Raw genomic sequence first — 27,970 nt, forward strand, 5'->3', positions numbered from 1 at the left:
TGTATTGTTCTGATAATATTGATGTACTGCCCTCCCCACAACCGGGCAAGGAACTGCCCGAGGAGCAGGGTTCTGGCACATGACAGACTCTCACTGAGTACTCATCGGATGAATGAAAAGACAAATCACAAGAAGATGTGATTAGAGGCCCTGGCCTAGTAGCTCCATTGGTTAGAGCATCATCCCGATACACCAAGTTTGCAGGTTTGATCCCCAGTCAGGGCACAAACAGGAATCAACCAACGAGTGCACAAATAAGTGGAACAATTGATTGATGTCTCTCTCTCTCTCTCTCTCTCTCTCTCTCTCTCTCTCTCTCTCTTCCCGCCCCCCTCTAAAAATCAATCAATAAATCTAAAAAATGGGAATAGAACTTAACAACTTGTCCCAGGGTCAGGAGTTCTGAGCTCCAGTCGCAGCTCCACCATAACTCTCTGTGTGACTCAGGGGAGAGACTCATCTTGTCTTGGTTTAGCAGAGTGTCAAAGAGGAATAAGAATCATTCCCCACAGGATACTCAACTCAATCACATGAGATAAAGGGTGTAAAAGTGCCCATCAAATGTAGTGAGGTAATAGTACTCATCTAAAGTTGAGGAAATCAGTGGAAGACAGGTTAGCAATTTGCAAAGGCTGGAACCAGCATGAGTGTTCACTGAGAATCAGGGGACCTTCCTTGTGGTCAGCACTGTCACCAAACAACCTTCATAATATTGAGCAAGTCAGTTTTTCTCTGGGCCTTGGTTGTGTTACCGTAAGTTATAGGTTAGGAATAGATTGTCCCCGAAGAGCCATCTGCTTTAAGGATGTGACATTCTTGAGACCGAGGACAATGGGACTCTGGGTGGAACTGACTGATGTGCATTGGGGCAGGGACCCTTTATGTCACGAATGTCCTTAGGAATCCACATTTCATTTGACTTCATCTCCCACCAGCACATGGGCAAAGCATGGTCTTAAGCAACCCCTGGCTTTCACGTTGCAGAATGCTGTAGGGTTTAACCAGCAGCAAGCAGTTCCTGAACACTGACTGCCACCTGCACCTGGACAGAAACTCCACTCGCACTGAATAGCATTCTGAGCATCTCCTCTGTTGGCCCATAGCACTGAAGAGGGGACAGGGAATGTCCCAGGGCCCGGGGTCCACACTCATCTTCTCCACAGGCACCGCTTCCAAATCTCCTCTGGGGTCAGAGCCTCTCTCCGCCCTCAGCCCCTGAGCCCTGGTTCAGCTGAGCTTTTTCCTGTGGCTCTTCCATCTCACCAGAGCCCAGCGGCCATTCCTTCTCATGGCCCAAGGCTGAACGAGGTTGTGGATCAGCCTGGCTTCTCCTTTTAAATCAATCCTTTTCGATGCTCTGAACCACCCTGGTGAGGATAGACTAACAGCCTCGTATGGCACCCTGCATGGCACAAGCTACACTGTCTCAGGACAAATGGGTATTAACTTTGGACCACACAAAGGGTCCCTGCTCTCAAGGAGTTCAGCCCTGTTGGTGACACAGATAGAAAGGAAATTCTAATGGAGTGTGAGGAGTGCTAACGTTGACCCTGAGGACCATAAGCACTGAGAATGTGAGCCCATCGTGGGAACATTGTACAGACTCTCTTTAGGGTGCAATTCCTAAACCAGAAAGAAGAGTAAGTACTTGTCTACCTTCTTCATCCTGATTTCACAATGGCAGCCGAAGAAAGCTTTGTGAAATTAAATGGAGGTCTGGAAATCAAGGGGCAGGTCTACCTTAGAGGTCTGTGGTGATGGTCAGTGCACTTGTGCGCACTGGCAATGGGCCTGGAGGAACAGCCACCCGCCTTGCGTGGAGTGTCTCCTCACCTTGGAAGCTCAGAACTGTGGTCTCAACAGATGCTGTTTCCTATTTTAAATTACACTTTTCAGTTTGGCTCTACTTTCCAGTGTCCTTTCATAAGTTTCACAGCCATCCTCAAAACTGGAGGCAGAGGGTGTTAGAAATGAGAGGGTGGGGGCTGGAGGGACCTGGAAGGAGAAAAATGAGGGAGATAGGAGGGCAGGGCCAGGGCCTGATGTGGGACGACTGTGCTAGTGATCTATTGCTGAGAGTTCCCCCACATTAGAGACTTAACCAAGACACACTTATTAGCTCACACGTCTGTGACGAGGAATCCTACATGGCTCAGCTGGAACTACTGTGGTGTCACCTGAGGCAGGATCCGTGTCACTGAGGGTCTGAGCTCACTCGGGGGGACTCTGGGATTCAGTTTGGATGGAAGGCCTGACTTCCTCTCTGTCTGTTGGTCTCATTCAGTGCTAGGCCATGTGGGTCTCTCCAGATAGCAGCTCACAGCACAGAGGCTTATTCCTCAGTGTGTGTGTGTGGGGAAGAGAACAGATCAGAGTGAGCAAGTGGTAGGCACTGACTTTTTAAAAAACTTTTCAGGGTGGGAAGAGATCAACCAAAGAACTTGAATGCATGTAGCATAACCCAGGGACACAGACAATAGGGTGGTGAAGGCCTGGGGTGGGGGCAGGGATTGGCTAGAAGAGATCAATGGGGGAAAAAGGGGACATATGTAACACTTTCAACAATAAAGATTAAAAAATAAAAAAAAATGAATTTGCTTTAAAATTGTTAAATTAAATTTCTTTTTCAAAAAATTGACTTGAGGCAGAGCGGGGCGGCGGGGGGGGGGTGGGAGAGAGAGAGAGAGAGAGAGAGAGAGAGAGAGGAGAGAGAGAGAGAGGAACATCAATGTGAGAGAGAAGTATCAATTGTTTGCCTCCTGTATGCACCCCAACTAGGGATCAAATCCACAACCTAGGTACGTGCCCTGACCAGGAACCAAACAGCAAACTTTCAGTGCCCAGAATGATGCTCAACCACTCTGGCTGGGCTAGGCACTAACTTTTAGAACCAAATCATGGAGGTCATTGGATCCTTTTGCCATCTTCTATGGAGTCACTACTGACACCCACACTTAAGGGGAGGGCACACATTCACACCACATGAGGAAGGTGAAGACTATGGGGAGTCACTGAGGAGAGAACCGGTGACCCGAGAGGTCCATGCCTTGCCCAGGATCACAGATGGTCAGAATGCAGAGCGTGAGATAAACCCAGCTGTGTGTCCTCAAGGTGGGGTCCTAGATGCACCCAGGTTCCATCAGGGCCTCTGGAAAAGGCGGTGCTGGTGGAATCGTGTACAGACATGGAAATGGCCTGGGGGAGACGGTGAGCATTTGGCAGCCTAGACAGTATTTGTCTGAAAAGGCGCCCAGATCTGGAATCACAAAGGTGCACCTCTGTCCACAACCCACTCATGGTGGAGAAAGCTGAGGCTGGGCCCCCTTATGCTGAGCTCATGCTTACACAGTCCTGAATCACACCCTCATTGGATAAGTGGGAAACAGAAACTCATAGTCAGGCAGGGATTGGACAGGGTACATGATATTCAGAGTCCAGAGTTCAGGAATGTTCAGACCTTCCAGGCCAAGGCTCCCACCTCCCCCACAGAGTTGGTCTGGAAATTAGAAATCCTGACGTACAGGGCAGCTCCTGCCTGTTCCTCCCTATGTGGGGCTGTTTTGTTCTGGGATCCAGAAAGGGAGCACTGGCATGCACGCGCGCGCGCGCGCACACACACACACACACACACTCTAGATGTGATGATCTTGGGTGGGATTAGAAGAAAAGCAGACTCAGAGGAGGTGATAACAGGAGGGAAAAAGAGGTTGGAGGCACTACCTACATGTGACAGTCCTCCTCCTACTTTACAGCTACTCCTCACATGAGCCTGAACAGCCCTAAGAAGCACTTGCTGCATAACCCATTGTGCAGGCAGGATAAAGACGAACCCTGACAGGCACAATGACTTATCCAGGATCCAGAAGAAGTAAGAATGAGGGGTTGAGTCTGAGCCCAGGTCAGTTTCCTCAACTCTGGGATCCTGGCTGCACCCAGAGTTTCTAGGGGGCTAGGGGTGTGTTGGTGCCACTGTGTACAGATCAGGTGCTTCATGGGGAAGAGAGGTCCACTGACAGCGCCCACAGGACTATTTGCATAGCTGTCATGAGATGAGGGGACTCAGGCAAGACAATCCCAGGTACTGAGGTCACTAACCAATAGAACTTGGAAACCCTGTAACCAGGCCCCCACATCTAGCCCCACAGGCAGCTCACTTGCCAAGAGGCATTTGCCAATGCAAGATGTTCTCTTGCTGTGTTCCCAGTGATTGGTGCTCTTGCTTCTGGAGACCCTGCAGTGAGAGCTTTTCCAGACGGTGCAGACGTTTTTGGCCATTTTCAAAAATATGGCCTCAGGTAACACAAGGTGGGCTGGGTCAGACCCATTCAGGCCAGGCCACCTCTGTGCACCATCCCTGTGCAACCCACATCCCCTCCTCTTCATGTATTGGGAAGAGGAACCTGAAGGGAGACACCTGGGGCAGGTACAGCTTTTGGGGCAGCGGATCACCTAGAGGCTCTGCTGTGATCACACCCCAGGGCAGGGCAGGGCAGGCCTTTGGAGATGGGCTTCCAGAGGGGTCCCTTATCTGCGCCAATGGGAGTCCTAGGCCCTCAGGCTGTCACTCCTTTTCCTCTGCAGTGGAGGTCTGAACGGATCACACTGTGTGTGTGTCTGGAGTGGAGGGTCACAGGGGTCACAGAACCAGCAAAACAGGGCTCTGAGGCTTTCCCCTGGTGACTGGGAACTGTCTTTACAGAGCTCCACACAGGAGAACAGAGAGGAGCCAACAGATGGGGTCCTCAACTCCATGCCCCTGCAGGAGGCACAGGTGCCCCAACCATCCTCCAGTGTGCAGCACGGCTGCGGGGTGAGTGCAGGTGCTGAGGTGACCCAGACTCCAGGATCCCATGTAGTTGAAGAGAGCCCTGGGTTCCAGAAGCTGCTCTGCTAGGCCCCTAGGTCCCTCCTAGAGTCCAATTTCCAAAGGAATTTGGGGCCCGTATCCTCCTCACAACCCACACTCACTGTCCAGCCCCTTTCAGAAGAGATGCAAAGTCACTGCCCACAAAGTGTTAGGAATATCAGAGGGGAGACATTGTTTCATTTCACTTTATTCTCAGTCAAGAGTATTTTTGCATTTTTCTACAGACTTTCTCTTTTTAACGCCCATCTCCATGTGTCCATGTTGTTCTGACAATCCTTACACACCTTCTCCCACTCTTACACATCATCGTGATTAGTGGGGATGCTTTTGCCAAAAGGACATGGGGCTCAAGGAACCAAGTCTGTTGCTTTACCCTTTGCTGCCCCGAGAACCACATCCCCATAGACCCTCTAGGTCAGGAGCTGAGGTCTCCTTGGGCTGCACAACATACCAGGAGGGAGACCTGTTATCAAGGCTAGCGATCCATCTCTTCACTGCTGTGGGACCTGGATATGATCCCGTCCTGTTGACATGTCAGCTGTGCTGCCCTGTTGACATGTCAATTGTGGGATCACATACAAGTCCCACCCCATTGTCCTTATATCCAGACCCTCCCACCCCAGGAAAAGCCTCTGTGTTCCCATCTTAGAATGAGATGTTTTGTCAGAAATCCCAGGACTGATGCTGTTAATACAGGGAGGTGCTGTCCATCCTCTGCTAAGAAATGACCTAAGGTACTAATGTGTTTCATCATTCCTCCCCTACAATTCCACTTTTCCTGTCAAGTATCTTTTCTCATGTCAATGTAAAAAATTTTCAAACCTGTGAAGAATTTTGGTGAATTTATTTGAGCCAAAGTGTCACCAATTGCTGGGAAACAAAATCTCAGATGGATGGAGATAATGCTCTGGAGAATGGCAGCTTTGCACCTTATTTATACATTAAAATTCAAACAGGAGACCTCTGTGGGTCCCATGAAATCCATTGGTGATAGACTAGGGAGCCAGGAGAAAGCAAAGTGGGGAAAACTCTGAGGTTGGATGAATAGTAAAATGGTGACACGTACTTCTTTCAGTTGGGTGTGTGCAGGGTAGTTAACAGTCAACAACGAACCCAATAACAATGAGGGGATGTGTGGTCTCTGCAGAGAGCAGAGCGGTGCCTGTGCTTTGAGGGATCTGAATAAAGGAAAATTATGTTGACATTCAGAGGATATGTTATTCTAGATGCAAAAAGACAATAGGCTCAGTTAAGGTAAAGATTGATCCTCGTCAGGGAAGATGTAGGCCTAGGACTTGACTACCCACCACAAACTGCATTTAGTTAAGTTTTAATTTCAGACCATCCTTTGTGGTCACTTTAGGTCTCTGAGTTTGCAAGGCCGCCAGGTTAGCATGTGGCACCTGTGGTCACTTCTGTCCCACCTCCTGCCACCAATCACTGAGTGCCTGGGGGTTCAGTCTGAGCTGCAGCCCCCAACTCACCTGGCAGTTTATGAGCTGCCTCTGATGGCATGTGCCCCCTCTCCCAACACAGGATAGAAATCAGAATGCTATGTTGGCGCCTGCGGGCCTGGACAGCATGCTCACCGCACTCAACACACAAGTGCCCATGAACTTGTTTTTGAATGCTCCAGCCCCACCTGCGTGCCCAGGCTGTGTAGCCTCACCTTAGCCAAGCTGCTGATCTACAAGAAGTTGGAGAAGGAGCTCAGCGCTGTGGGGATCACTGTGAAACTGCAGGGCTCCAAAAACATCTTGAGGTCAGACGAGATTCTGCTGCCCCCTAGCGGTCACGTGAAGACCGACCTGGCACTGACCTCACTGTAGTACCCTCACTTCCTAAAGAGAGAAGGCAACAGCTTACAGATCATGCTGCAGCAGAAGCAGTGTCTTAAAAACCAGACCATCCTGGGTTACCGGAAGCTCGCCCTGGGCACCATCGACATGGCTGAGGTGATGCAGCGACCCCTTGAGGGTGGCCAGATGCTGAGCCTCAATAGCACCATCACGGAGGCATTGCCCACGTGGCTGAGGTCAGCATCGCCTCCCTGTCCAGCCAGCCCATTGACCCCGAGGACAGCACCGGGCAGGCCGGCCCCAAGACCCAGTCCAGGGTTCATTACTCAGAGATGGAGTATGAAATCTTCTCGGAGCAACATGCCAGCCATGATTCCAGGAACGGGCAGGACCAGGAGGAGGAGGACTTCGACTTTGAGGCGCCCAAAAAGCAGCGCCAAGGAGAAGTAAGATCGCCATTCATGACCAGGCAACAAGATGCCAACAAGAAAGTTGGGGCGTGGCTGCGCAGGGTGCAAGTGTGGGAGAAAGACCTGGACTCAGAGCAGGAGTCTTCGGAGCAGGTCCCTGAGGTGGAGGACCTGGATCTGCTGTATGACTCACTAGGAAACCCCAGGGACAGTGGCCCATGAGCGTGTCCTCAGGACCCCGAAGCCCTGGCTCAGGCCATACTTGGAAGACCTGTCCCAGCCCAGCTCTCAGATGGAGAGCTAGAGCATCCACAGTGCCAGTGCCAGGAGGAGCCTCCAGGTCCAACCCATGTGCCTGAGAAGACGAGCCCCAAGCAACCAGTGGGCGCATCACCAAGACCGAGTCTCTCCTCATCCCTTCTACCAGATCCCAGAGGAGCAGGAGGGCTGCTGGGGCTGAAGCACATTCCTGAAGGAGCAGCAGGAGGCACAGCCAGGAACAAGTGGGTCCACAGCCTGGACAACAAGCACTGCCCCGACCCGCTGAGCCACCTGCAGATCCCCAGGGAGACGGTGTACGACCAGCTGAATCACATCCTCATCTCTGACACCAGCTGCCCCAGAACATCCTCCTCCTCAACGCCTCTGACTGGCAGGGGCAGTTCCCGTCTGAGTTCTGCAGCAACACATGCTGCCCGGGGTGTGCACCTGCTCCAAGGCTGAGGTCCAGGCGGCCTTCAGCACCATCATCTCGTAAATACAGAGATACTGTCACCTCAATTCCCAGCCCCCGAAGCCTGTGAAGATCGTGGTGGCAGGGGCACAGCAGTACTTCAGCGCTGTGCTGTGGCTCTTCCTAGAGCTGCTGTCCTACAACCTGCCCCCCCCCACCCCCTGGCTGGGCTACATTCGCTTCCTGGTAATCCTGATGGGTTCCCACCCTGTGTCCAGGTACCTGGGCTCCGTGCATTACTGTTACAAGAGCTTCTTCCAGGACCTGGCCTGGCAGGACCTGTTCTACAAGGAGGCCCACAGGGCTGTGCACGACACGCTGGGCTTGGTGTTGAGAATCACACAGTACGTCTCAGGGGCCAATTGTGCCCACCAACTGCCCATCATGGAGGCCACACTCACCTACAAACAGAAGAGCCCCAATGAGGAGTCCTTGACCATCATTCCCTTTGTGGGGGTGGTGGAACTGGAATTGTGGGACCATTCTGGGTCGCATCAGGACACTGAGATTATGTGGCCCGCTTGGGCTCTAGCGTGCTGTCGTCCACCCCGCCACATAGGTCTGTGGCAAACAAGGAGGCCTCACACATCCTTCCCTCCTCCCCTTCTGTGAGTGGAGACGAGTCCTCCTCCAGCCAGGGTGCTGGTGCTGAGCTGATGGGGCTGCAGGTGGATTACTGGACGGCAGCGCAGTCCACAGACAGGAAGAGAGACACCGAGAACAAAGACCAGGCTACTGCCAACAGCACCCTCAAGTGCACCTTCCAGTCTCTGCAGGTCAGCAGGCTGCCCAGCAGGGGTGAGGCTGCAGCCACGCCCTCCAGGTCCATGACTGTGGACAAGGAGAACAACAAGAAGGTGATGTGTTTGCCCAGGAAAACCAAGGACAAGGATGTGGAGTACCAGAGCCAGTGCTGGGAGGGCATCAGTCGCCTGATCTGCAGGGCCAAGCACCCTCAGGACGCACTGCGGGTCCTCATCGACGGCGTTGAGTAGAACAACGTGAAGCTCCCAAGTCAAGCACTTCCCCACCTGCATCTTCGGACGCTCTAATCCCACCTTCGAGCCTGCTCGTCCCCTGCCCTTCCCCTGCCCTGGCCAAGCCCGGGAAGGACCAGCCGCTTTTCTGTTCACATTTCAGTTTAGCACCGAGACAGACTCTGGAAACACAAAGTGGAACCCTTTTCAGTGTGAATGAGCTCACAACCTGGAAAGTAACGTGGTGGATCCCCCAGGGAGCCCCCAGCTGCTCTGCTTATTACCCAGAACGCTCTGGCAAGTGGGGGGTCAGGCAGACAGGGTTGAGCTGGACAATCATTGAAGGTGATGGCCCTCAGGACCCAGAAACCGCCATTGAGAAAGGTTCTCACCGTCAAGACCTGCCCCTCCTGGAAGCCAGGACTCTGCTTCCCGGGGAGTCAGCCTCACTGTGTGCCCGACTCAGCGCTGGCCTCCCATGGGAGCACCTGACAGAACACGGAGGCCGGTCAGCCAGCCCTGGGCCCAGCTGCCACCAGCCCAGTGGCCCCAGTCCCAGCCTCTCGTGGTGTCCAATAAACTCCCTCCTCACAAGGCAAAACAGAAGAGAAAAAGCAAAGGACCAGTGTGGTACTGACCACCTGGGCTGAAATACTGGTGCCCACCTTCCTGGGCAGGGACCCCACATTTGTCCCCACCTTTCCGTGTTATTATAGAGCATTTGCTACAACAGGTGAGGGACCAGCCATGTACCAGGTGAGCCGCTGCCCCTGCACAGCACAGTGGTCATTTGACCACCTGTTTGCTGTGAAACTTCAGGTCACTGCATGTCTCTGAGTCTTTGTTCCTCGGAACATGGGGAGAAATGAGGCCCAATAGGTTATTGTAGGGTCTCAGTGGGGTGCCTCTGGGTGTCTGGACAGTGGAGAGGTCTGCTGGAGGGGCTGTGTTTGAGCCAATTGGTCATTTTCTCTTACTATTGACAAAGTCTCTGCCAAATTCATGATTCTCCTCAAGGCCCAGGGCTAAGCACTTTTCTCATTAGATAAAGAGATTGGAAATTCCATTATGGGTCCCTGTCCTGGGTGAAGCCAGATCAGAAACCCCAGGGGTGAGCAGTGGGGCCCAGGCTCACCCAGCTATCTGAGATGGGGCTGGTTTGGGCTCAGTCACTCAGCAAATATATGAGAAGTCTGCCAGGTACAGACACATCTCTAGGCACTGACCATATCCAGTGCTCAGAGCAGACCCCAAGCCTGCACTGCAGAGCTTCCTTCTAGTCGGGAGCGATTCTGCAGTTGGCTCAGCGATTCAGTCACAGGCTCATAGTGTCCACAGGACAGCCGATGTGACATCATCCTGGCCTCCTCTACCTATGGCGCATCTTCCCGTACTGTGAAGAGGACGGTGGACCTCTGTTCCAGCAGAAAACGTGAGTCAGTTTTGGGTCAGAGCCAGGAGAGGAGTATGGGGAGTGTGAATTCAAGGTGCTGGTAGAACCCTGGATCCCACTCATGGTGGGATTTCTGCAAGAGGGCAGAGGTCTGAGGGCTTCTCCTAGAGAAAAGGACATGAATCAGAGAGCTGTGCATGTGGATATGGGTGGTGTGGGCGAGTGGGGAGGTCAGTGGACAGAGTGAGCCCCTCAGAAAATTCATACCTGTCCATTCCTAATCCCAGCCCTGCCTGCACCCCTATCCAGGGACCTTGCTCACTAATCTGTAGAACCTCCTCAGTGGCAGTGTGGCTGTTGCTCTCTACCCATGGGAGGTAAATGTCAACGGGAGGAGAAGAACCCCACAGGCAGCTAGTGAATTAGGCAGCTAGTGAATTAGGCAGCATGTAGGTCCAGGAGCCAAAGTCTGAGGTGTTAGGAGTCAGCAGAGGTGGAGACAGTTTTTCTTTGTTTGCTCATTGGTCAGCTATTCCTGGAGCACCTACTGTGTGCCAATGAGTGACATGAACAGAGCAGACACCAGCCCTCCCTGTCCTCATGGAGTTGACATTTGGGCGGGAGGGTAGGGGGAGGGGACAGGGACACTGAGAGAGCATGTTAGGTTCCCGTGAAGAAGGGGTACAAGTGGTTCTCTCATTGATCCAGAGCTGTCAGTTAGGAGGGCTTTCTGCCAGCCCCTCCTGGGTGACCAGACACATCTCTGCCAGGACTGCCAGGTTGAAGGTGGACAAGGAGTAGGTCTGGCTTCTGGATGGGCAGGAGCAGCAGACACAGGACCCCAGGCTCTCTGAGTGGTGCTCTGGGAGGGCCATGTGGAATGAAAGGCCAGGCCTCAGACCCTGCTGTCCACCTCTCTCTCTCCCCAGGGCCAACTCCTGCACCCTGGGCATCTGGCTGGACCAGTACCCTCAAGATTTTTATCGGCCGCCAGAATTTCCCAGCCTGATCATGCTTTTGGCCTCCATAGAGCTCATCTTTCCAGTCCCAGACCTGCCAAACCAGGCCCAGTATCTCCCTCACAGCTGGAGCATCTGAGCCCACTGAGGCGGAGACACAGGAGGAGGAGGAGTGGGTGGTGTGTGTGAGGGGGTGGGATGGGGCTGGACCACACAGAGAAGAGCTCCCAGAGGCTGGGGTTAGGCAGGAGCACAGAGTTGCTCAGGTCAGTGCCCATGGCCTGCAGTCTGGAGGACTTCCTGGGTTTGGGTTTGAACTGGGATTTTAGTGATGGAGATGGGAGGTTCCCTTCCTTGGAAGGTACACAAAAGGCAGTCATGGTGTAACATATTCTCTTCCTGGATCTCTAGAAGCAGCTCCAGAATAAGATGAAGAAATACCTAAAGAGGAAACGCCAACTCTGGTGCCGTCTCCAGAGCCAGAGCAGGCTCCAGGCACAGCTGTCACTGAATTTTCAGATGTGGACCCACCTCAGCTTGTGAGCAACTCGCCTCAGCTCCTGCGAGGCCTGTGGTCCCAGGTCCTGGTCGGCAGCCTGTGTCAGCTGCCATGGCAGAGAGGGCTTCCCCTCCCCAATAGTAGAAATTTAAAACATTTTTGTGTTTATCTTACACATACTTAGAACTTTAGTGCATTTTCCTTATACTATTGAGTAAAATAAAATGTATTTTAAATATTATATTAAAATAAATTTAAATTATATAAATTTTAGTTCTTTGATCCTTCCAAGTATAAATTCCAACATCAAGTACATTCACAATTTTTTGCAACTGTTCCATAACATCACAAACACTCTCTAGTTCCAGAACATTTTCAGAACCCACAACCTAGGTATGTGTCCTGACCGGAAATCAAACCTGCAACCTTTTGGTGTATGGGATGACTCCGCAACCAACTGATGAGGCACCCTGTCCAGGGTGAGAAAGAGCAATATTTTCATTTGAATTGTTCACTCTGGTTTAAACTGCAGTTGGATATCTTTTACATACTTTTTTGGCCTAGTCCTTGTTTTGGAATTTCGGTTTGAGACCCTTTGCCCTCTTTTCCATTGGATTGCTAGGAAATCTGAACTGTTATGGATATCACCTTTTTGCCATGTAACTTGCAAATGGTTTCTCTAGTTTGCCATTTGTCTCAATTTGATGTGTGTTTTGCCAAATAGAGGTGTTACATTTTGATGTGTTCAGATCTGTCTTCTCTTATGCTTTTTTATTTTGTCTCTCACTTTGAGTGGAAAAGATGTTTTCCATCTTATTAGGAAGATAGGCTAGCTTGTATTGTATTTCACAGTCATAGTTAATTTCAGATGGATTGAAAAAGAGTTTCTGTTTTTTGGATTGTTCATCTTTTTTTTTCTTGTAAGGATAAGAGTAAGGACTTCCAAGCTCTTATATGTCAGTGTGGGAACCAGAAGTCAATGTTTTATTTGACAATGGCCTGTGGTGGACATGACTTCCATTTCCCCCTTTCTTTTTTTTTTTTAATATATTTTATTGATATTTTACAGAGAGGAAGGGAGAGGGACAGAGAGCCAGAAACATCGATGAGAGAGAAACATCGATCAGCTGCCTCCTGCACGCCCCCTACTGGGGATGTGCCCGCAACCAAGGTACATGCCCTTGACCGGAATCGAACCCGGGACCCTTCAGTCCGCAGGTCGACGACGCTCTATCCACTGAGCCAAACCGGTTTCGGCTTCCATTTCCCCCTTTCTAACAGCTGCCAATTTCCACATCCAGGTGGTTCTGGGGTGTGTGGTCCAGGGCCCCAGAGTGGAGGTATTAGCACATCTCACTGGCCAGACCACAGTGATGATGGTTGTATGTGGACATGTGACTTCAGTGAGTTTAATAAAATTCTTTTTATTAGTCACAAGAAAAAAAATTCTGTTTTCATATGTCTCTTGTCCTTATGAAAATATGCTCAAAGCCACTAATCATCCAAGAGATGCAAATCAAAACAACAATGAGTGCCCTAGCCAGTTTGGCTCAGTGGATAGAGTGTCGGCCTGAGGACTGAAAGGTCCAGGGTTCTATTGCAGTTAAGGGCACATGCCCAGGGTGGGGGATCGATCCCCAATAGTGGGTGTGCAGGAGGCAACCAATCAACGATTCTCTCATCATTGATGTTTCTATTCCTCTCTGAAATCAATAAAAATATATTTTAAAAAACCCACAATGAGATACCATCACACCTGTCAGAGTGGCTATCATCAACAAATCAAGAAAGGACAAATACTGGTGAGGATGTGGAGGATAAGGAACCCTTGTGCACTGCTGGTGGGGACACAGACTGGTGCAGCCAATGTGGAAAACAGTATGGAGTTTGTTTAAAAAATTAAAAATGGAACTCCCATTTGACCCAGTAATTCCACTTCTAGGAATATATCCCAAGAAATCAGAAACACCAATCAGAAAGCATATATGCACCCATATATTCATAGCAGCACAATAGCTAAGATTTGGAAACAGCTAAGTGCCCATCAGCAGATGAGTGGATAAAAAACTGTGGTACACCTGCACAATCGAATACTGTGCTGCTGTGAAAAAAGAAAGAACTCTTACCATTCACAACAGCTTGGATGGACATGGCAAGCATTATGCTAAGTGAAATAAGCCAGTCGGAGAAAAATAAATATCACATGATCTCACTCATTTGTGGAATATAATGAACAACATAAACTGATGAACAAAAATAGATCTAGAGACAGAGAAGCATCGAACCGATTCTCAAATCTCAATGGGAAGGCAGTGGAGAGTGGGGGTGGGGGGGAGAGTAAGAGTTCAACCAAAGGACGTGTATGCATGCATATAGGCATAACCAATGGACACAGACACTGGGGGTATGGGAGCATGTGCTAGCGGGTGGGAGTGCCTGCGCAGGGGTCCATGAGGGGAAATGGAAACATATATAATACTTTAAACAATAAAAAAATAATAAAATAAAAATTCCTCTTTGGAAAAAAATAAAAAAAGAGCTAGTGCTCTTTCTGGATCCCAGAACAAAGCACCCCCTCTCTCCCACCCTAGGCCCTAGATACAGAAGAATAGGCAGGAGCTTCCCAGTATGTCAGGATTTCTAATGTCAAGACCAACTCTGCTGGAGAGGTGGGATCCTTGGCCTGGAAGGTCTGAACACTCCTGAACTCTGGGCTCTGAATGTCATGGACATTGGGTAACATCTGCCACTCTATGGACACCAGTTTCCCCATTTTCCATTGAGGGTTGGGTTCAGAACTGCATAAGCCTGACCTCAGAACATAGGGGCCCAGCTCCCTCCACCCTGGGTGGGTATAGGACAGAGGTGCATGTATGTGATTCCAACTCTGGGCTCCTTTTCAGACAAATGTTGGCTAGATGCCCATCTTGCCTGCTGAATGCTCACCATCTCCCCCATGCCTCTCCATGTCTGTGCATGACTCCACCAGCAGATCCTTTTCCAGAGCCCCTGAGGAAACCTGGGTGCAGCCAGGACCCGAACTTTAAGGACACCCCACTGGATTCATCTGAGGCTCTGTTGGGTTCGGTATCTTGTTCATTTATTTCTAAATGCATATTACCCTTCTATAAAAAGCAAGTATGGGTATCACTGATTTCATAAAACAAATTAACAAACAAAACGCTTCTCCCTATCAGTTGGATTGGGGCAGATTTTATTAGCAAAGATATATATTTGCTAATATTGCTATAACATTCCCTAGTTGGAAACAGGTTTTGATTAAAAACAGACATTGGGTAAATATTCCTGCCATTTGCACAGAAGCTTTACTCTGACCAGTGGACACAGACACTGGGGGTGTGGGAGCATGCACAAGGGGTTGGGAGTGGCTGGGGAGGGACCCATGGCGGGGGTGGGGGAGTGGGCGGGAAGGAAACATATGTAATACTTTAAACAATAAAAAGAATAGTAAAATAAAATAAAAATTCCTCTTAGTTGGATGTGGTTAGGAACAAATAAAGTAGCCCCAGTATCTACAGGGGTCTTAGTGGCTTCCCTTTCTATGATCATTTTAACTTCTCCCAAACTATCAGTGAGAAGGAGAAACACCCTTGGGTCAACCCTATGGTTGTTTTGTGTTTTTTTTTTTTCCTTTTTCTACATCCTATTTCAGTTTCCTATGATTCTAACAGTGGACAGACTTCGCTACAGGAATTTTCTTGCAAACCTTATTTAGAAATTGTGTTGCATTTGCTGGCAGAAACCATTAGCTATATCCATTGGAATTGGTTAGAATAGCCAGGATTACATGTTCTAACAGTTAAAAGTCTTTGTGAACCCATCAGGGTCATTGAGAAAATCAGGAACAATTGCTGGTTCCTCTTTTGCTGAGACAAGCTTTTCTCCAAAGGAAGCTGTTGGAATTCCTATTCTCATTATTCCTTAAGTCAGTGGGCAGTGGTAGTGGAGGGGACTGAAGGGGAAGGAAGAAGGGAGGGAAAGGGCGAAGGATGTAGTGGTGGAGCTAGAGAAGGCGGAAGAATAGGGTGTTGGCATTCATTAGCTTCGGAAGAGTGCAGAGACAGTCTCTAAAATTTCTAATTCCTTAATTTTTTAAAAAAGAATTTATATGTGCTTCTCCTTAGAATCTCCTCATTTCCAAATCAAGATATGCTTCCATTCATTCATTCAGTTTAATGTTAGACCTGGCATTTTTCTTGCATGCCAAAAATTAATTTAGGCACGCAAATAAAACTGCATTTTGGCCATTTTTAGTAGAATATTTTCTAGTTAAATCTTCCCATTTCTGTAAAGCACTTGCAAGTAAAAGCTTCCTATCAGGAGTATTAATGAGGGCTGGGATCTGGCATCTCCTGGCCTTGGAGGCACAATTCCATGTTAATTTTAGGTGTGTTTTGTTTTTGTTGTTTTGTAGTTGTGTGTGTGTGTGTGTGTGTGTGTGTGTGTGTGTGTGTGTGTGTGTGTTATTGTTGTTGTTTTGTTTGTTTGTTTTTCTGATATCTGCAGAATCTGAGCAAATTTTCTGGGATTGTTATATAATGTAGCTGGTCAACATGCATTGCTTATGGTTGAGCTCCATGAGGCTCTCACCCCTCAAGTCACATTCAACCCTCTTATTTGCCTCGGTTTATCTCCCTGCTGTCTAAAACAACCAGAGGGTTCAGGGAACTAGTTGACCAAAACTTATGGGTGCTCCCCCACCAGAACCAGTCACTTTAATTGCAGTTGAGTTGAAATCTTTGCTTTGGGGCCCCTGCATGTCATGAGGAATGACCTGACACCTCCACAGAGATTCTTAGTCACCTGAGAATACCCGATATTCAGGCTGGAGAGAGGACATGCCCCTGTATTTTTGGAGCTGATCGAGTTCAACTTTTATTTATACAGCAAAGGTTAATTTTTCTCAGATTTTCAGAAAGCAATTCCAATTGGAAAGCCACAATATAAAACCAGCCACTCATTGTTCCTTCTGTCTTGTCTTAGCCTAAGTTCCCTCAACGCTTAATCTTAGTTACACCTAGAATATTTAAAAATACAGCTCAAATAAATCAAACCCTCTACCACCAGTAAGGGAAAGTCCTAGATCTAAGGCACAATTCACCCAGGCTCACCTGATGGGTGGGGAACCAGTGGGTTCAATGGGTCTTTTGTTGAATCCTAGCACCGGGTCCACAGTATGGTCCGGGAAGCGGTGTGTGTGTGTGTGTGGGGGGGGGGGGGAGGGGGGGCGGGCAGTTCTTTGGAATCCTGACCCACTACGCCAAGTAAGTGTCAAAGTAAGAAACACTCAAACTTGTGAAGAATTTTTGTGAGTTTATTTAAGCCCAGCTGTCAACAACTGGTGGGAAGAAAATCTCAGTGGATTGAGAGAATGCTCTGGAGAATGGCGGTTGTGCATCTTATTTTATACATTACAATCAAAACAGGAGATGTTGGTAACATGAAATCCAGTGGTGATACGTTAGGGTCCCAGAGAAATCAAAGTGGGGAATCCTATGTGACTGGATAAACATTAAAATGACACAGACATATTTCTTTCACATAGGTGGATATAGGAGAGTTACAAGTCAACAATTAACTCGGGTACAATGAGGGCATTTGTGGTCTCCACAGAGCATTGTCTATGCTTTGAGGGGTCCGGAAAAAGGGAAATTCCTTTGACATTCCAAAGATATGTTATTGTAGATGCCAATAGACAATAGACAGGCTCAGTTAAGGTAAAGATTGACCTTTGTCAGGGAAGATGCCAGCCTAGGACATGACTACCCACCATAAACTGCATTTAGCTTAAAAGTTTTCATTTCAGAACATCCTTTGTAATAACTTTAGGTCTCTGAGTTTGCAAGAACACCGCACAGGCCTTCCCTGAACTAGTCAGTGAGCATGTGGTCCCTTTTCACACACACTGTCCTTGGATCACTCGTGTCCCACCTCCTGACAATAATCACTGAGTGCTTAGGGGTTCAGTCTGAACTATAGCCCCCAAGCCACCTGGCAGTTCATAAGCTGCCCCTGATGGAATGTCTCTCTTCTGTCCCAACACAGGAAGAGAAACCATCACCCCAGAATACAGAAAGGACCTGCATGGGGCAAGCAGCTGCAGCTTCCTTGATGCCCACAGTCCTGGTCTCCACAACCCCCTGCACCCCCAGCCCCGTGCCCAGGCTCAACACACCAATGCCCAAGAACCTGTTTGCTACCCAGGAGTTGGACAGCCCCAGCCTCAATTCGTGCCCAGATTGTGCAACCTGACCTTAGTGAAGATGGTGGTCTTCAAAGAGCTGGAGAAGGACTTCATCTCCATGGTGACTGCCGTGAAGATGCAGGGCTCCAACCTCATATCAATGGTGATCACCATGAAAATGCAGGGCTACAAGCACATCCTATGAGAGTGTGCTGTTCCCCAGTGGAAAACTGGAGACAGACCTGGGGCTGACCTCACTGCAAGACCCCAACTTCCTCAGGGGAGAAGACAACAAGCTACAACAAGCTACAGGTCCTGTGCACTGGAGGAAGCGCTTTAAGAACCAGATCATCTGGAGCTACAAGACACTCCCTGTGGGCACCATCCACATGGCCGAGGTCAGGCAGCAACCCCTCAAGGGTGGCAGGGGCTGTGCCTCTGCAGCAGCATCAAGGAGGCTTCTGCCAAAGTGGCTGAGATCTGAATCTGCTGCCTGTCAGCCAGCTCATCCTCCAAGAGGACAGTGCCATACAGGCCAGATGCAAGGCCAAGTCAAGGGTTAACTACTCCAAGGGGGTATATCAGAGCTTCTCCTCTGAACAATAGGCCAGCAACAATGCCACCCATGGGCTAGACCTGGCTGAGGAGGGCATTGACATGGGGATGCCCAAGAAGCAGAGGCCATGGATATTAGGAAAGACGTCCATTACCAGGCCACAAAATATCAAGGAGAAAGTCGTGGCATGGCTGGGCAAGTTCAAAGTGTCAGAGGATGTTGTGGACTCGAGCATGTCCCCAGGTTGGAGGAGGATCTGGACCTTCTATTCGACACACTAGAAAACTCCAGCGACAGTGACCCAGACATGGAGGATGATAACAGCACCCTCAGCACTCCCAAGCCCAAGCTCAGGCTGTACTTTGAAGGCTTGGCACACTCCAGCTCACAGACAAAGATGGGGAGCATCCACAGGGCCCGGAGCCAACAGTAGCCTACAAATCTGGCCAAAGCGTGAGAGAGCACTTGAGCCACAGGCATCAAACAGCCCATCGACAGTGTTTGGAACACGGTGGCCCACAGCACCCTCAACCCCAAGGTCTCCTGGGCCTGTACCTTCTCCATGACTAGCATGAGGACAGTGCCATGCAGGCCGGCCCAAGGCCAAGTCCACAGATCACTACTCAAAGGAGGAGTATGAGAGCTTCTCAGAGCAGGAGGCCAGTGAAGATGCCGCCCATGGGTAGGACCCAGACCAGGACGACTTTGACATGAGGGAGCCCAGTTAGCAGCGACTATTGAAAGTCACAACCGTGTCCATGACAAGGCATCCAAACTTAAATCAGAATGTCATGGCTTGGCTGAGCAGGGCCCAAGTGTCAGAGGAGGTCCTACACTCAGAGCAGGACCCTGCAGATCATGTCCCCGAGTGGAGGAGGACCTGCACCTTCTGTCTAAGATGCTGGAGAACCAGCGACAGTAGCCCAGACAGGGAGGAAGATGACAGCCTTCTCAGTACCATCAAGCCTAAGCTCTGGCCATACTGAGAAGGCCTGTCACATTTCAGTTCGAAAAAGGACATGGGGAGCATCCAAGGTGCCCAGCTCCAGGAGGAGCTTCCAAGCCTTGTAGGTTTCACTGAGGGCTAATGTGTTGGCCCATGGACTAAAGGGTCCCGGGTTCGATTCTGGTCAAGGGCACACCTGTCTCGATTACAGGCTTGATCTCCAGCCCTGGTCATGGCACATGCAGGAGGCAACCAATCCATGTGTCTCTCTCACATTGATGCTTCTCTCCTTCTCTGTCTCTCCCCCTCGCTTCAACTTTCTAAAAAATCAGTGGAAAAATAACCTCCAGTGAAGGTTAACAAAACAAAGGAGCCTCCTAGTCTAGCCGCAGTGCCCGAGAAGACCAAGCCCAGGCAGCAATAGCCAAGTGACAGGGTCTCCCACTTAGCGCCTCAGAGCATGCCCACCCAGGGCAGCAGCCAGCACAGCCCAAGGACAGCCCCGAGGTAGAGACCTCAGCCCTGGACATGCTCACCAAGAAGCTACTGCCCAGTGGGTGCATCACCAAGACCGATGCTCTCATCATCCCCTCCACCAAGGCCAAGGGGAAGCATCCCAGCCACCATGACTGGGGCAGGTACCTGAAGGAGCGGCAGACGGCACAGCCACAGAACAAGCAGGTCAACAGCCTACCAGGGGTCCTCAAATTTTTTAAACAGGGGCCAGTTCACTGTCCCTCAGACCATTGGAGGGCCGGACTATAGTTTAAAAAAAACAACTATGAACAAATTCCTATGCGCACTGCGGGCCTGGGACGAGTCGGCTGCTAAGCAGGACAGGCAGCGGCACCCGGTGGGGCGGATAAATGTCCTCGGCGGGCCGCATGTGGCCAGCCGTAGTTTGATGACGCCTGGGCCCTAGACAATGAGTGCTGCCCGGACACAGGGAGTCAGCTGCAGATCCCCAGGAAGACCACGTACAACCAGCTGAACCACATCCTCATCTCTGATGACCAGCTGCCGGAGAACATCATCCTTGTTAACACCTCCAACTGGCAGGGTCAGTTCCCCTCGGACACCCTGCAAGGGCACACGCTGCCTTGCTGTGCACCTGCTTCATGGCTGACGTCCAGGCAGCCTTCAGCTCCATCATCTGGCAGATACAGAGATACTGTCACTATAATTCCCAGCCCCCGAAGCCGGTGAAGATCCTGGTGGCAGGGGCACCACTACTTCAGCGCTGTGCTGCGCATCTTCCTGGAGCTGCTGTCCTACAAGATGCTGGACTGGCTGGGATACATGTACTTCCTGGTCATCCTGCTGGGTTCCCACCCTGTGGCCAGGCACCTGGGCTCCATGCATTACCTCTACAACATCTTCTTCCAGGACCTGGCCTGGCGGGACCTGTTCCACAAGCTGGAGGCCCAGAGCGCCATGCAGGACACGCTGGACATCGTGACGAGAATCACACAGTACATCACGGAGACAACTGTGCCTACCAGCTGCCCGTCGAGGAAGCCGTGCTCTCCTACAAGCAGAAGAGCCCCAACGAGGAGTCCTTATGTTTCATTCCCTTCGGGGAGGGGGTGAAAGTTGGGATAGTGCAACAGTCCTCAGACACGTCAGGAGACTCAGATAATGGGCCCCCTTGGGCTGCAGCATGCTTTCGTTCATCCCTCTCTCCATACCTCTGGTTGCCAATGAGGCCTTGTCACCCCACTCTGCACCCCGTCAGTGACTGGGGCTTGTCCACCTCCAGCCAGGGCGATGGCACGAAGCTGATGGAGCGGCAGGTGGATTACTGGACTGCAGCCCAGCCCACAGACAGGAAGAGAGACTCGAAGAAGAAAGACCTGTCTACCACCAACAACACCCTCAAGTGCACCTTCCACTCTCTCCAGGTCAGTAGGCTGCACAGCAAGGGAGAGGCTGCAGCAACACCCACCATGTGCATGACAGTGCTCACCAAGGAGAAGAAAAAGAAGGTGCTCTTTTTGCCCAAGAAAACCAAGGACAAGGTCGTGGAGTCCAAAAGCCAGTGCCTGGAGGGCATAAGCTGCCTAGTCCGCAGGGCCAGCACCAGCAGAACATGCTGCGGGTCCTCATCAAAGGTGTGGTGTGGAATGACCTGAAGTTCTTCCAGCTGGCAGCCCGGGGTCCTCCCACGTCCAGCACTTCCCCATCTGCATCTCCAGACATTCCGACTCCACCTTCCAGCCCTGCCTGTGGCCCTGCTGACGCCAAGCACAGGAGGGCCCAGCTGCTTTTCTGTGGACGTTTCAGTTTAGTACAGAGACCGACCCTCGAAACACAAAAAGAAACCTTCTTAAGTGCGAATGTGCTCACAACCCAGAAACTAATGTGGTGCCCCCAGTGGGAGCCCCCAACTGCTCTGCTGATTACCCAGAACTCTCTGGTGGTGGGAGGTCAGGCGGGCAGTGCTGAGCTGGAGACTCATGGGAGGTGAGTTTGGCCTCAGGACCCCTAACACTCCCAGCGAGAAGGGCTCTCACCTTCTCTACCTGCCCTTCCTGGAAGCCAGGACTCTGCCCCCACAGAACTCAGAGCTGGTGGTCAGATGCCAAGGGCTGGCCTCCCAATGGGGGAGTCCTAAGCAGAACACGGAGGCCAGTCAGCCCAGCCCTGGGCCCCAGCTGCCAACCACCCAGTGGCCCTAGCACCACCCACTCGTGGTTCCCTAAAAAAATACCTCTATGGTGCAGACCTCCAGGAACACCGACTAGACAAACTGGTGGAATACCAGCTGCCCGCCTTCCTGAGCAGGGACTCCACTTCCACCCTCATATTTCTGTGTTATTACAGAACATTTGTACCACCAAACAGGTCGGGGACCATCTATTTACCAGGTGAGCACCCTGCCCCTCCACAGCACAGTGGTCACTTGGCCACCTGCTTGCTGTGAGCCTTCAGGTCACTTTGTGTCTCTGAGTGCTTGTGCCTCTAAACACGGGGTGAGCTTAGGATCAAGCTCACAGGTTTATTGTAGAGACTCAGTGGGGTCCTCCCTGGAAAGCGCTGTCTGGGTGCCTGGACAGTGGAGAGGTCTGCTGGACGGGCTGTGGTTGAGCTCATTGGCCATTTTCTCTTCCTCGTGACAAAGCCTCTATCTCATTTGTGATTCTCCACGAGGCCTTGGGCTAAGGTCTTTTCTCCTTAGATACAGAGATTAGAGATTCTATGAGGGGTCCATGTCCTGGGTGAAGCCAGAACCAAAAATCCCAGGAGTGAGCAATGGGGCCCCATGCTAAGTTTATTCTTGACTAAAAGAATACAGAAAAAGTGTGAAAAAAATTCTAAAATACCAGTTAGTGTCAGCACTGTGTAGTGGATGAGGGACAGCATGTTAAAGAGCGTGTCTTGCTGAGGAAAATATAGACATGTGTAAGAAACCACAGGGATACATTTAACTGAATGTGTTTTAACTTAAGGGAAAGCATCCTGTCTTGCAAAATAGAATGCGTTAATTTTTAACCTCCTTTAAGAAATAGGACCTATTAAATGAGAAGCAATAAATGATTTTCTAAAAATCAGAAGAAAATTTGACAAATGGAAGTTATTGTTTGCTTTGTTATACATAGACTAACAGATTATACCCAGTCTTTTAAACAAAATAAATCATTACCACGTAGTATGCCACATAGGAAGTCTCAATAAATTTCAGTGAAGAAATATATGTTTGTTCTCCATTGACATGTTCATGAACCATAATGCATAATGCATGATGCATATGTGTTCTCTAACATAATGCATTAAGGTAAGAAGTTAATAATAAAGGATAACTTTAAAATTCCCAAATATCTGGACACTGAAGAAGGTATAACTGAAGCTGAAGTGAAGTATATTCTACATAAACCCTGAGTTCAAAGGAAATCATGAGTGAGATTATGGAATACTCACAACTAAAAAACAATAAAGAAAAGCTGCCAATCAAAGCAGCTATAGAAGAGAGTTTTAGTTTTAAATAGACTTCTAAGGGAAGAATTACAGCTGTGAAGAGAGATCTAAGTCTCCAAATAGTAAATTAGAGAGAGCAATAGAGTGACCTTGAAGAAACAAGGAAGGGGGAAAACATAATGGTAGAAATCAGTAAAACAAAGAATTTCAAAACAGCCCTCAACAAACTGGAAAACTGCTTCTCTAGAAATATTGGTAAAATAAACAGATTTCTAGCCAGACTGACCAAGAAATAGAAGAGCGCTGTGCACATAGTTCCAACAGGTTAGGTGAAATGACCGATTCCTGGAAAGAAACAAACTATACAACCTTCCTCAGAAGAAAGTGATGCGCTGACTAGTCTATTAAAGAGACTGAATTTGTAGTTAAAGCATTCTAATGAGGGGCTTCCAGGCCCAGGTGGTTTCACTGGAGAATTAAACGGAATAAATGAACAGACACTTCACTGAAGAGGCTATAACATGTCACATGCGCACTTGAAAAGTTCAACATCATAAGCCATTAGGAAAAGGTTAATTAAACCACAAGGAGACTAACTAAAATAAACGACTGTGATAACACTCAATGCTGGTGAGGATGTGGAGAAACTCACTCATTCAGGGCTGGTGGGAATGTAGACCATTACAGCCACTGGGGAAAGCAGTTTGGTTGTTTCTTATAAAACTAAACATGCAACTACCGCACAACCCAGCTATTGCACTCCTGGGCACTTATCCCAGAGAAATGGAAACTTTCATCCACTCAAAAACCTGAGCACAAATGCCTATAGGAGCTCCATCTTAAAACTTGCAAGCTTTCTCTGAAATCCCTTGTTGGGATTAATATCTAGAGTTTTTAAGAAATGTCTGTCACATAAAAAATGGGTAGAGTATATGAAAAGGGAATTTCATAAAGGGAAACCCAAAACGTTAACAAGATATGAAGAGACGTTAAATTGCACTTGTAGTCAGAGAAGTAATGAGGCGCTCTTTACACCAATCTGCATGACGATTAGAATGTGATGATGCCAAGTGTTGGTGAGTCTATGGGACAAATGGAAACATCGTGGACTGATGGGACTGTAAACTAGTACAGGCACCCAGGAGGCCCATCTATAAGTACTTAGCAAAATTAAAATTAAATATGCTCTTAGATATTTGAATATTCACATATATAATTATGCTAAGTCCAAAGAACATGAAGAATCACCGTAGGACAGTGGTCGGCAAACCCATTAGTCAACAGAGCCAAATATCAATAGTACAACGATTGAAATTTCTTTTGAGAGCCAAATTTTTTAAACTTAAATTTCTTCTAATGCCACTTCTTCAAAATAGATTCACCCAGGCCGAAAACCGACTTCTGCGCATGGGCCATGAAGTTTCAATTGCACTGTACGTGCACACCCGCACGTGGCATTTTGTGGAAGAGCCACACTCAAGGCCAAAGACCCGCATGTGGCTCGCGAGCCGCGGTTTGCTGACCACTGCTGTAGGAGAACCTATAACATAGGCCTCTCATTCTCAAGCTTGAACTGATCACTTTTTGAATAACATTTCCTCGGCTGGGACACAGGGGAAAAGCAGGGCTTCTGTGTCAAAATATAGCCCCCCAGCGTCTAAGAGCATGAACCTGGTTCTTCTGATCAGCATCACTGGGTGGGAATGGACCACTGGAAATATTTTATAGAATACATAGCAAAGAGACAGCTGGAATAAGTGGGTTTCCAAACCTTATCCTATCAATTCCCTCTCAAAAACATTAGCCTTTTTATGAGTATTTTTCCACTGACATAAACATCCTTCTGCGATGTTAATCATATTGTATATGAACAGCATGGCTAACAAACTCATGTGTCATGATGAAACGTGGCAAGGTGTTGTGATGGAGCCTAAAAAAGGAAAATGGATCATCTGTGTACTTGTTTCTGTTGTTATTTGCAAGTAAAATGATAATGCAGGAAAAACAAAAAGTATCACTGTAGGTGTACATATAGCCACATAAATATTTTTTATAATTTTAAAGTGTGAATATTATGGATTAAATGTAAAAGAATAAAATATATGTAGAATAAATTATGATCACCTGTGTTACTACTGAATCTTAAAATGCTGCCATTCCTGTGTGTCTTTAAATAGAACATTAGGGTGAGAGTTGGGAGACAGTTGAACTCCTGATTCCATCCCAGTTTTTCCTTCCCCAGATCTAGTTACTATCATCCACTTTGTGCTTGTCCTTAAGTCGGTTTCTATAATTTTACTCGAAAGTTGTGTAGACACAAGTTATATTTAGTGTTGGTTTTTCACTCAAACCATGCTTTATGAGATTTGTCCACGTTGCTACACATACTCAAGTCCACTACTTTTACCGCTTTACTAGGTATTTACTATGATTACTTTATTCTCTTGTTGAAGGACATTTAGGTTATCTTTAGATTTCCACCATCATAAACAATGCTAAAATTGACTTCTTGTATCCTTCTTCATGGGCACGTGAATGAAGGTTCTCTAGAGTATGTTGCTAAGAATGAACTTCTAGCAGGAAGGCCATGTATGCCTTAGTTTTTACTAGTGGGTGCAACTTCACTGGCTGGTTCAGCCATCCCCGCCTCCCAGCTGCTTGGATGTTGGCTGCTCATGGCTCCTGACTGCCCTTTCCCTGTCCAGAGGGGGTAGGTGCTCCCCCTCTACTGCCCTGGGATGTAGGCTCAGCCAGAGGCCAGTAATGACTGGCACTGGGTAGACAAGCCTGGCTCCTTACCTCCAATGGGACTCATTCAATGGGTACCATTCCTGTCCCAGATTTCCTCTTAAGACCAGGCTGAACGTAAGGTGTTGAGTCCACATCTCTGCTCACCTCCCTCCATCTTCTCCTTCTGCGGTCACTCCTTCACTAAACTGTGTCCCAGTTCCCAGGAGTCACTGCCTCCAGGGAGCCTGGCGCAAGATGACTAATATTGCCAAGGTCTCTCCAAAAGGGCTGCACCAGTGTCCACAGTTAGGAGAGGCTTGAAGGCTGAGAACGAGGAAGCCCTTCCAAGAGATGAGGTGGGGGAGGGGGAGAAGGCAAAGGCTCTGAGATGAAAGAGCTTTGTGAATTCCACAAACTGAGTGAAAGCCAGTATGGCTGAAGTGTGGGGAGCAGAAGAAGGAGAAGGACACTGGTTGAGGTTGGAGATGTATGTAGGAGCCAACAAGTAGACCTCATAGGCTAGTTTCCTTTATTTTTAATTGTAATGGGAAGTTCTTTAAATGCTTTGAGCAAGAAATAGATAGGGTTTGATTTAGAGTAAGAAAATTCATCTGTGTATAGAGAGAATGGTTTGGAAAAAGATAAAAGAAGCAGGGATTTGAGTATCCACACAGCAAGCAGAGTGGATCATAAAAATTATAGTGTTAGCTCAGAAAGTAAGAAACACTATGGGGTTTATAGCACAACACTGTGTGTATATAAAACACACAAGCATACAAAGACATGAATTATTCAAGTGCAATACCTATTTTTAAGTGGCTACCTTTGTGGAGGGAGAAGGGAATGGAGATTCGATGTAATAAAAGACAATAATATTAAGAAGATATCTTGCAAGGAATGGTGGTGACGAGGTGTCATGAATTGAGGCATATGATTTACGGAGACCTGAACCAAGAAAACAAAAATCAAAACAGCAACCACCCTCCTCCCTACCCATTATTTTCCTTCGCCCTGTGGAGACCCATGTCTGGGATGGGGAATAGGTTTTCTGAGAAACTTTCCAAATAATCCAACTTTTACCCACTAAGTGGGTTGACCTGGATGGCAGAGACCTTCCTAGTGATTAATGCAGCATCTGAGTCAAGGAACCTGGAGGGAGGAGGAGGCAGAACCTCCCTGGAGCCGCATTAGTGAGGGCACAGATGGTTGCACTGAGGCAGTCTCATGCCTGACCTGGTGGGTGCTCCTGATGCTCCCTCTCACCCTAGTTCCTCCTTTCCCTGGGGGCTCCATGGAGCCTGGTCTTATCTCTGGGATCAGAGATAATCCAGGTTAACACGTCCTGTTATTTCGCCTTTGCACAAGTTTCTGACCTGGTCCCAGGAGATCTGGGGACCAAACTTCTACCATGTCTGGTAGCCTGTGCCTAGGTGCCCAGGGCAGCAGTAGACACCCATTAGGTATCAATAAATGGCTGTGGATCAAAGTGATCCCTTGAATCTTTGACTGGGGGCAAGGACCCTGAGACTTCCCTTGACATTTTTCTTCAAGTGCCCAGAGAAGCACATGGCATGCTCTGCAAATGCATTTGTCAGTTGGCATTCAAAGAGTTTGCTGAGTTGGTGCCTTTGTTTTGCTGTCTGGCCCTGAGAGACAAAATCCCAGTGGATAGAATAGAGTGGATGCTGGCTTTACCAAATGGCATGCTGCTCTGAGGCACTCCAGAGCGACACTCTGGCAATATGTATAAAAATGAAGTGTGCTTCCCTTTGAATGTACCTAGAAATATATCCAAAAATAATGTACAAAGACATTTACTGATTCATTGTCTGTAGTAGGAAAAACAGGAAAAAAGCTAAATATTATCATCACAATATTGATTAAAAATATATCTGATGCAATCATAAAATGTAATAGCATGCATCCATTAAAAATGATGAAAATATTTACAGAGTATGTTCACCAGCACATTGAGTGAATA

General features: G+C 48.7%; 1 pseudogene across 1 annotated transcript; it reads left to right on the forward strand.

The window, feature by feature from the left end:
* Positions 1 to 6,448: 6,448 nt before the first annotated feature.
* On the forward strand, positions 6,449 to 21,582 carry LOC308240664 (phosphofurin acidic cluster sorting protein 2-like; annotated as a pseudogene). Its single transcript has 5 exons — positions 6,449 to 7,010; positions 18,428 to 18,827; positions 19,711 to 19,752; positions 19,794 to 20,025; positions 20,254 to 21,582. The product of its transcript is annotated as a phosphofurin acidic cluster sorting protein 2-like (transcript).
* Positions 21,583 to 27,970: the final 6,388 nt, after the last annotated feature.

This window comes from Plecotus auritus (genome assembly GCF_963455305.1).
Source record: "Plecotus auritus genome assembly, contig: SCAFFOLD_59, whole genome shotgun sequence".
NCBI classification, from domain to species: domain Eukaryota; kingdom Metazoa; phylum Chordata; class Mammalia; order Chiroptera; family Vespertilionidae; genus Plecotus; species Plecotus auritus.